The sequence below is a fragment of the Acinonyx jubatus genome, chromosome B1, assembly GCF_027475565.1.
Source record: "Acinonyx jubatus isolate Ajub_Pintada_27869175 chromosome B1, VMU_Ajub_asm_v1.0, whole genome shotgun sequence".
In the NCBI taxonomy this organism is placed as follows: Eukaryota; Metazoa; Chordata; class Mammalia; order Carnivora; family Felidae; genus Acinonyx; species Acinonyx jubatus.
Genome location: NC_069382.1, coordinates 42,982,883 through 42,994,269, shown reverse-complemented (window position 1 = coordinate 42,994,269; position 11,387 = coordinate 42,982,883). Strand labels below are relative to the sequence as shown.

Here is an 11,387-nt window from a genome sequence, read left to right as displayed (position 1 = left end):
AAAAACATGGTAGAGAGGTAGACATAGGTGTGGTTATGAAATCTGAAAATCATAAAACTGGGGACCAGGAAGACAGCCTCCAAAGCTTTAAAGAGGCAATTTAAGGAGAAATTAAGCATAGGGCTGCTTCCACAGTAAGCATTCAATTATTAGAACTCATTACTTTAAGTGTGGTAAAGGTTTAAAATATAAATGGTTTTATTTATTTATGAATATATATAATCACATTTATTGAGGACATATTTTATGGTAGGCACTGTGCTAGGAGAAAGGGATTCAGAAATTAATAGTACACAGTCAGCTCACTCATATTCCAGCAAAAGACAGACATGTTGTTACTCAATCCACATATGCTGATTGAGGACTACATGTGCTAGAACCTGTACAAGCACTGCAGATAGATTGGTGAGCAAAATAGAAATCACTCCTGCTCTCCTTGAGCCCACAGTTTCTTAAGGAAGGCAGATGTTAGAGAAATAATTAAATTATAACACATTACTAATTAGTCACTAATGAGCATGGTGTTGTAAGAGAAGTACAGGGAGCTTTAGGAATATATAAAAAGGAGTCATTATGTAGTCTGGGGCGTCATAAAAAGAGCTCCCTGAGGGATTTAGGCGCAAGCTGACAACAGGAGGCTGAACAGCAGTGAAGTTGACAGAGAGGGAGGGGGAAGAACATTCATAGAGGGAACATCATGTGACAAAGGGTGGAAGAGAGTTATTTGAGGAACTGAAAGATGTCTAGTACTGGTGTGTTGGAGGGAACAACACTGGTAAGCATGGGCTAGAGCAGGTCCTTCCCTGCCCTGCTCTGCAGACCCAGAGGCTAAACACTAAAAACGGCATCACTGGGCTACCTGGCTGACTTCCAGTTGGGTCTGGGCAATGGAAGCATGAGTAGGAGATGAAAGAACATAGGGGAAAGGAGGCATGACATTTCTTCTCCTACTCTCTCCCTGCTTGGGTGCTAAGGTTCTGGCAGTAGCTTATAACAATAATTCCTATTGGGTGGCCCCACTTCCACAGCCCCAATTTTATTGATTTTAGTAACACCCTTTGTTCACTCTGCCCATTAAAACCTAGCAATCACGATGCCTTCCTACTTTTGCTAGTCTTGAGTGCCTCAATCTCCCTTTTTGTTCCTGTAACTTTTGTAAACAGTCTCTTTATTAAACTGTCATTAAAATTCCACTTGGGAATTTTTGCTCTGGAGCCTAACTGAAGGGCACACTAAATACTTCGGATTTTGCTGTAAGAGCAATGATAAGATGTTTATGAGATTTTAGCAAAGGAGTAACATGATATTTGTTCCTTAAAATATCTCGGAGTTTCTGCTTCTAGTAAGACAGAGTAAGATCTTACCAGACTGAGTCTTCTATAAAAATCAACTAAAAATCTGGACAAGTAGCAAAAAGAAAAAAAAAAAGGCTGCTATGTGAGGCAATAGAGAGTCAACAGAAGCAGACAGACTCTTCAGGGAAATACATTCTCAGAGGAGGGGAGTTTTTCCAAAGTAATTTCTCATTTTTGTGGCTTTTTCCCTGGGGCCAAGTGCAGTGATGTGATGCTGGAGGTGGTAGGGTACTTGTGGAAATGCTGGAATTTTTCTGGGGTGAGAAACCAGGAAATTGAAACCAGAGAAATTGTGGCTGCTGAAGAGAGTGGAGGAATAATGGAAGGAAAAGAGCCAAAAAGAGAATCCCAAATTCTGACAACCCATACCTCTTAATGGCTCTTCAAACCATACATTTACAGAACAGACTGATAGCGATTCAGTTAGAGAAAAAAAAAATACTTGAACAGACACAAGACCTGCCACCCAAGAAACAGAGTTAGTGGTTATTATCAAAGGAAAAAAAAAAAAAAAACCAGAATCAAGATTTTCCATAACATTCCATAAGCATTTACAATGACCAGGATACAACCCAAATTTATCTGACATACAAAAAATCATGAATGTGGAACACATTCTTGAGAGGAAAGAAAATCTGAAAATTGCCCCAAGATGAGATGACCCAGATATTGGAAGTAGAACAAAAGGATTTAAAAATGGCAATTATAATTATTCTCAATGAAGTAAAAGAAAATATTCTCATGATGAATGAAAAGAGAAGAAATCTCAGCAGAGAAAGAGAAATTCTTTAAAAAAAACTGTAAGTGGAAACTTTACTACTGAAAAATACAATATTAGAAATTAATGGACTTAATACTCCATAGTGTCTATTAATTTGACTTTAATAGTCAAACTGTTAAAAGTCAAAGATAAAGAGTAAATCTTGAAGGCAGCAAAAGAAAAATGACATATTTGCCATTAAAAACCAAGGAAGTTGGAAGAGTAGAGTATCTTTAAATTTTTTTAAATGTTTATTTAGTTTTGAGAGAGAGACAGAGCTCGAGTGGGTGTGGGGCAGAGAGAGAGAGGGAGACACAGAATCTCAAACAGGCTCCAGGCTCTGAGCTGTCAGACACTGGGCTCAAACTTGGAAACAGCAAGATCATGACCTGAGCCAGTCGGTCGCTTAACTGACTGAGCCACCCTGGCGCTCCCAAGAGTAGAGTATCTTTAAAGTACAGAAAGGAAAAACTGTCAACCCAGAATTCACTCCAGTGAAAATATTCTACAAGAATCAAGGTTAGCTCTCCATGCGACTGCTGCCAAGCAGCCCTCATGGACACAAACTGTGTGCAGTCCATCAAGTTGGCCAGGATCACCAAAGTGCTGGGCAGGACCAGCTCACAGGGACAGTGCATGCAGGTGTGTGTGGAGTTCATTGGATGACATGAACCACTCCACCAACTTCGATGTGAAAGGCCCTGTGTGCAAGGGTGACATGCTCACCCTACTGGAGTCAGAGCAAGAGGCTCGGAGGCTGAGCTAAACTTGTGGCTGTGTCCTGCATGTCTGGGTCAACCACTTGGCCCACAGTGATGATCTGTGTTTGTTATTACAGCATTTATATTGTTTAAAAAAAAGCAAATCGGGGCGCCTGGGTGGCGCAGTCGGTTAAGCGTCTGCCTTCAGCCAGGTCACGATCTCACGGTCCGTGAGTTCGAGCCCCGCGTCGGGCTCTGGGCTGATGGCTCAGAGCCTGGAGCCTGTTTCCGATTCTGTGTCTCTCTCTCTCTCTGCCCCTCCCCCGTTCATGCTCTGTCTCTCTCTGTCTCAAAAATAAATGTAAAAAAAAAAAAAAAAAAGCAAATCAAGGGTAAGTAAAGGATTTTCAGATGAAAGAGAATTAACCATGAGCAAACATGCACTGTAAGAAATACCAAAGGAAATCTCTTTCTACATATCAACTACAACACAAAGGCTGAGATAGGGTGAAGGAATATGGATCAACACAGTTGTGAGGTTTTTGTAATTTGTGTGAAATGGAGCCATGTTTACTGGAAGCATTTTGTAAAAAAAAATTAAGGATGTGTATTATAATTCCTAGGGCAAGCACTAAAAATAATGCAAAGAAGAAAAGCTAAAAAGCCAATAGGAAAATTAAAATTAAATCTTAAAAAAAGTCGAAACAATAAAAAAATAGGAATGGAGGAACAGTAGAACAAAAGAAAGCAAAACAAAAACCAGGGGGAACATATAAAAAACAAATCTAAATGTTAGCTCCAAATTCAACCATACCAATAATTACATTAAATACTAATGGATTAAAACACTCCACTTAAAAGGCAGAGATAATCATATTGAAGAAAACAAGATCCAACTATATGTTGTCTACAAGAGACACACTTAATTTTATATTATATTAAGACACAGATATGTTGAAAGTAAATATGAGCAGTAAGTATAGGAAAGCTGAAGTGTCTATATTAATATCAGAAAAAGGAGAATTAAAGACAAAGAGTATTACTAGAGTCAGAAAGAAACATTTCTCAATGATTAAGTATGGTCATTTCACCATGACTTTACTTGTAAATGTATATATGCCTGATAACAAAGATTCAAGATATATGAAGCAAAATTGATGAAATTAAAAAGAGAAATAGACAATTCCACAGTTGTTGGTGATTTTATCACCTCTCCCCAGCAATTGATAAAATGAAACTAAAAAATTCAGCACAACACTGAAGATTTAAACAACAGTCTTAACCACTTTGAATTGCTATTTGTAGAATATTACACTGAATTGCTAGTTATAGAATAAAAATTGCTATTTATAGATTATACATTCTTTTTCAAGGGCACATGTTGTATTTACCAGGATACATCATAAGCCAGGCCATAAAGCAAGCCTTAAATTTAAAAGATTGACATCATAGCTTTTTGGCTTTTGGCTGGGAGGAGGCAAAGTTGCAACTGTCTTTGGTCGTCTGGAATCTAGGTTCATCCAACACCAGCTGCCTCCACTATGCAAGCCTAAGTTTGACCCTAACGAGATTAAAGTTGTATAAGTGAGGTGTACCAGTGGGGAAGCGATGCCACATCTACCCTGACCCCCAAGATCGGCTCCCTGGGTCTATCTCCGAGAAAGGTTGGTGATGACATCACCAAGGTTACCAGTGATTGGAACTGACCATTCAGAACAGGACAAATCCAGATTGAAGTGGTACTTTCTGCCTCTGCCCTGATTAGCAAAGCTCTCGAGAAACTGCCAAGAGACAGAAAGAAGCAGAAAAACATCAAGCACAGTAGAAATACCACTTTTGATGAGATTGTCAACATTGCCCAACAGATGTGGCACCAATCTTTAGCTAGAGAACTCTCTGAAACCATTAAAGAGATCCTGAGGACTGCCTAGTCTTCGAGCTGCAATGCTGATGGCCGCCACCCTCATGACATCACAGGTGACATCAGTAGTGGTGTAGTGGAATGCCCAGCTAGTTAAGAACTACAAAGGAAAAATATTTTAACAGAGGATCATTTAACAACAACATCCCCCCCCCAAAAAAACCCAAACCAGATTGACATCACATAGACTATGTTCTCTGATTATGGTGGAATTAAATTAGAAATCAATAAGATAATTAGGAAAACTCCATGTATTTAGCAACTGAGTACCATACTTCTAAATAATCCATCAATTAAAGAAGAAGTAATAATGGAAATTAGAAGATATTCTGAATTAAATGACAGTGAAAACATAACACATTAGCATTTGTGGGATGTAGCTAAAGCAGTGCTGATTGTAGGACTGGAACAGGGAATATACAAGATGCACCTGGATCATCTTGTGCCAGAGAGTAAGGGAATGCTCAAAAATCAAAAGGATAGGGGCATGTTCAAGGGATACAGGAGCAACCTAAAAAAGCTCCCATGACCAAAGCTGGTACAATTTGAGCTACAAAACCAATAATGAAGCATAGTATTATAGTTCAAGATATAAAATAAATATCCATGAATGTATATTGATATAAATAAATGACTGAATATATAAATATGGGAGAACAGACAAGTCTTGGTTACAGAGGAATTCTAAATAGATTATGTGAATGCTACTCCCCAGCCCCTTGAGTACAAGCTGTACTTCATGATTTGCTTCTAAAGAGTAAAATATGGAAAGGGATGGGGGGGAGGGGAATAACTTTACAGTGGAGAAAGCTGACAAACACCACCTCAGACAAATGATCAAGATTAACACTGTCATTGATAAGCCATACTGATACATGCCCTTGATATGATGTGATGAGAATATCACTTCACTTTCATAGTCTTCCTCCCCCGAACCTGTAACATCAGTCTAACCATGAGAATGACAAACTGAGAGAGATAGTCTATAAAATACCTTACAAGTATTCCTTAAAACAGTCAAGGTCATCAAAAACAAGAATCTGAGAAACTGTCACAGCCCAAGAGGGCACTAAAGAGACCTAATGACTAAATACAATGGAATATCCTGGATGGGATTCTGGAAAATAAAAAGGACATTAGGGAAAATCTTGTGAAGTCCAAAAAAAGTGTTGATTCAGTTAATAGTAATATACTAATGTTGATACCTTAATTATGGCATGTAATTGTATACATGAATGTAAAGTATCAACAATAGGGGAAAAGGGTGAGGGGTATATGGAAACTCTGTGCCATCTTTGCAACTTTTCTGTAAATCTGATAATATTCTAAAATTTAAAATTTATTTAAAAAATTAAGGGGTAGGGTGGCTGAGTGGCTCAGCCCGTTAATCATCTGACTTCAGTTCAAGCCATGATCTCATGGTTCGTGAGTTCAAGTCCCTCATCAGGCTTTGTGCTGACAGCTCAGAGCCTGGAGCCTGCTTCCGATTCTGTGTCTCCCTCTCTCTCTGCCCTCCCCCGCTTCTGTCTCTCTCACTTTCTCTCTGTCAAAAATAAATAAACATTAAAAAAAATTTTTTTAATTATGGGATGGACCTAGAACAATACATAGAGGGAAATTTATAGGTTTAATGCTTACATCAGAAAAGAAAAAAAAAATCTTAAAATCAATTACCTGAGTTTATCACTTTAGATGTTAGAAAAGGAGAAACTAAACCCAGTGTCAATAGAAGGGAGAAAATAATAAAGACCAGAACTCAATGAAATATAAAGTGAACAAATAATCAAGAAAAGAAAAATGAAAAAGCTGGCTCATTGAAATGATCAATAAAATTTGTAGGGCTCTCATCAGACTGATCAAGACAAAAAAAGACAAGACACAAATTAATAATATGAGGAATGAAAGAGAAAACATTACTATAGACCCTACAGTCATGAAAAGAATAATAAGGGAATATTGTGGACAACTTTATACCCATAGATGTGATACCTAGATGAAAAGGACACATTCCTTGAAAGATCAAAATTGCCAAAACTGATTTGAAAAGAAGTAGAAAACTTTAATAGGCCTATATAAAATAAAGAAATTGAATTCATAGTTAAAACTTCATCCACAAAGATAGCTTCAGGTCCAGATGGCTTCACTAGTGAATTCTATTAAATGTTTAAGGGAAAAAAATAATACTCGCCTCACAAAAATTCTTTAAGAAAATAGAGGAGGAGGGAACCCTTCCCAATTTATTTTATGAGGCTGGTATAACTCTGATTTCAAAACTTCATAAAGACATTACAAAGAGAGAGAGAGAGAGAGAGAGAGAGAGAGAGAATGACAGAGGAGTATCCCTCATGAACAGAGACATAAAAATCCTTATTAAAAAATCCTTAAAATATTAGCAAATAGAAACCAATGACATATAAAAAAGGTAATATATCATGACCAAATGAGATTTATTCCAGGAATGTGAGATTGGCTTAACATTTCAAAATCAATATAACTCAACAAATTAACAAAATAAAGTAGGAAAACAATATGATCATTTCAACAGATGCAGAAAAACTTTTGTCACATAGATACATCAAAAAAAAAAAAAAACTCAGCAAATTAGGAATAGAAGGGAACTTTCTCAACCGAGTTAAAGGGATCTTCTAAAAACCTACATTTTACTCTAAGGTGAAAGGCCCAGTGATTTCTCCCTTAGATTAGGAACAAGGCAAAAATATGTTCTCTCACCATTTGTATTCAGCATCATATCAGAGGTTATAGCCGGTGTAAAACATGCCAATAAAAAGAAATAAAATGCATAAATATTGGACAAGAAGAAGTAAAACTGCCTTTATCTGCAGATAACATAATTGCACATAAGGAAAATTCCAAAGATTCTACAAAAAAGCTACTGGAACTAATAAATGAATTCAGCAAGATCTCAGGATATAAGGTCAATAAACAGAAATTACTCTTATTTTTATATACTAACAATGAACATTTAGAAAATAATTTTTTAAAATCTCCATTTGCAGTAGCATAAAAAATACTTAGGAATAGATTTAACAAAAGATGTGCAAGATCTGCACATTGAAATCTAGAAAACGTTGCAAAGGAAGACTTAATTAAATGGATTCCATGTTAATGGATTGGAACATTCAATGTGATTAAGATGGCAATTTTCCCCAAATTGACCTAAAGACTCACTGCAATCTTAATGAAAATCCTAGAAAGCATTTTTGAAGAAATTGACATGCTGATGCAAAAATTTATATGAAAAAGACAAAATACATAGAAGAGCCAAAATAATTTTGAAAAAGAAGGGAAAATTGGATCACTTTCATTACCTGATTTTTAAACTTGTCATAACTTACAGTGATCAAGATGTACGGTATTGAAATAAATATAGATAAATCAATGGAACAGACTAGAGAGTCAGAAGTAGAGCTACACTTAGATAGTGAATTGATTTGTTTTAAAAAAAGACTAAAAAGGCTATTTTTTTCTCTTTTTAAAAAATGGACTTTATTTATTGGAGTGGTTTTGGGTTCATAGCATAAGTGAGCGGATAGTACGAAAAGTTCCCATATACGTCCTACTCTGACAGACATGCAGCCTAACCTACTATCAACATCCCTCACCAGAGTGGTACATTTCTTATAACTGATGATCCTATATTGATCATCATTGTCATCCAAAACCCATAGCTTACATTAGGTTTTACTCTTGGTTGTATACATTCTATAGGTTTTGACATATGTGTGGAAGATATCCAACATGAAGTATCATAAAGAATAGTTGCACTTTCCTAAGGATCATCAATTGATTTTTGACAAAGGTGCCAAGGCAAGGCACTTGGAAAAAAAATAGTCTTTTCAACACATGGCTCTGGGACCACTGAATATCTGTATTTAAAAAAACTAAGTCTTGTTCCTTACCTTAAACTACTCAGAAATATTAACTCAAAATGAATCATAGCGTTAAACATGAAATGACAACTAGAAGAAAGCATAAAAAGAGATCTTCACTACATTAGGTTAAGCAAATATTTCATAAAAATCCAGAAAGTACACATCAGTTGATAAAATTAACTTCACTAAAATTAAAAACCTTTTGGGGTACCTGGCTGGCTCAGTCGGTAGAGCATGCCACCCTTGATCTTGGGGTTGTGAGTTTGAGCCCCACGTTGGGTGTAGAGATTACTTAAAAATAAAATCTTTAAAAAATTAAATTAAAATTTTTGCCTTTCGAAAGACACGAGTAAGAAAACAAAAAGCAGGTCACTGACTGAGAAAAAATATTTGCAAAGCACACTTATGATTAGGATTTGTACTCAGGATATAGAGAGCCCTTACAACTCAATAAGAAGACAAGCAACCAGTAAAAAATGGGCAGTTTGAACACATACTTTTCAAAAGAAGATATAAGAATGGCCAGCAAATATATGAAAAGATGCATCACTAGTTATGATGTAGATGCTATGGTAAGCCCCTATGAGATATTCCCGCACACCCACTAAAATAGGTCAAGTTCAAAAGACTGCTAAAACCAAGTGTTGGCAAGGATATGGAACAAGTATAACTCTTCCCCAGTGTTAGACGGAATGCAAAATTGTACAGCCACTTTAGAAAGTAGTTTGGTAGTATCTTACATTAAACATATACTTACCCTGTGACCTGTCAATCCCACTCCCAGATATTTACCCAAGAGAAATGAAAACATATGTCCACACAAAGACTTGTACCTGAATGTTCATAGAAGCTTTATTCAAAATAATTAAAAATGGAAAAGAAATCAAATGTCCATCTACTGCTGAGTGGATAAACAGATACGCTACTCGCCAATAAAAAGGAATGAAACATGAATACAAGCAACATGAATGAATCTCAAAAACATCGTGCTTAGTGAAAGAAGTCAAAACAAAAGACTGATGCTGCCCTGTTCCATTTATATGGAATTCTAGAAAAGGCAAAACTGCAGTGACAGAAAACAGATCGCGAGTGTCAGGGGGAAGGGCATTGACAAGCAATGGTTGCATGAGAAAAGTCTTCAGGGTGATGGAAACATCTGTATCCTGAGTGTGGTTGTGTTTACAGGACTATATCCGGTTACTACATTTTCATCAAATTTTACACTTAAAATGGATGAATTTCATTGTATAAAATTATACCTGATTGCAGTGTGCTGAACAGATTGAAAGGAACAACAGTGGAGGCCAGGAGGCCTGTTGGGAGGCTGAGGTGTCTCCTTTGCCCCCACCTTTCAAACAGCACCCTTTTCCAATTGCTTTGTAGCTGGAGAGTCTGACAGAGCAGACTTGGGGGACCTGCTTATTTTCTAGCTCGCTATGATATGAAGGATCAAATCACCACCACTGCTCTGGCCACCATCTCCATCTCTGGCTGGTTCCCAAGGATGTTATTATTGGGTTAACTGAGATCTTGTCTACAAAGCAATCCCACTTCCATGGAGACCAATATCCACTAAGCCCAAGGAGGTTAAGCGGTTCATCCACTGCAACTTGATTTCTCCAGGCCTCTGGTTTTTTGTCTGCAAAGGGAAGGGCTTAACTACATGACCTGTAAAGTCCCCTTGAGCCCTAACAGCTTGTGATTTAAAGTACAATGCAGACTTGATTTGAGTTTTTATTTACAGTCTTCATATGTATGCTCCTCAGCAGGGATGCTCTCTTCCTCAGCACCTGATTGCATCTTCCTCAGCCTTCAAGGGCCAGCTAAAGTTTTCCTCGAACCCCATGAAGCCCCTTCTTACTATTCTAAACCCACCGATCTGGCTCTCCCACTGCAGTTATGGTCTGTTCTGAATAATTTAGCCCTTACATGCACTGTAACACAAACCCTTTTGGCTGTTATTTTATATAAAATATTGGTCTTTTCTCCTCAACCAATTTGCAAAAGCCTTGAGGGTCTTCTGTTTCTCAGGCTCTCCCCTTCCCTAACCCCCCTGCTGAACACACACACACACACACACACACACACACACACACTCACACCGAAGCTCACACACTGCTGTGAACTTTGAGCATTAGGTACATATTCAATACAGTCTTGTCTTGTTAGGTTACTGTTGCTCTCAATAGGCTTCTACAACCTGCTTTTCTTCACTTCTGCTGAATTGCCTGCCTGCCTTCTGGTCTAACACTGGCTTCGCTTGTGCAGGGACCAAACAGGAGACCTGCAGCTGGTTCTCAGAAATCATTAGGAAGCAGAAATTCTATCTGGCTGCCAAGATGCCACCCACTGTCCTTATTGTTCCTAATTTCACTAGAAGTTGACAGTGTGTATACTCAGAAATCTTCCCACCGACAGATGCCTGGCTGAAGGTGGGGGAAGAAGAGACCTAAATGAGAGAATTTTTTCCCATGTTCTCTCAGAGATGATCATTGGCCCGAAAGCATGATTTCTTTTGGACGGAGACCAATTCCTATCTGGTCCTAAGCACATGGGTCCCAGACATATGTAGATCAAGGCTTATTTCCAGGGTTTTATAGAAATAAAACCAATTTACCTTATGTTGAAATGTACGGTCTTGAAAGTCAGCTAGACTTAGGGTCAAGTCCTGGATTTGCCACCTACTTGCTATGTGACTTTGGAAAAATGATAGAGCCTTTCTGTGCCCCAGTTCCTGTATCTTTAAGGTCTTTGAGA

General features: G+C 37.6%; 2 pseudogenes; both read left to right on the top strand.

The window, feature by feature from the left end:
* The first annotated feature begins 2,670 nt into the window (after positions 1-2,670).
* On the top strand, positions 2,671-2,881 carry LOC106978402 (40S ribosomal protein S28-like; annotated as a pseudogene).
* A 363-nt stretch (positions 2,882-3,244) lies between these two features.
* Positions 3,245-4,834, top strand: LOC128314265 (60S ribosomal protein L12-like; annotated as a pseudogene).
* The last annotated feature ends 6,553 nt before the right edge of the window (positions 4,835-11,387 follow it).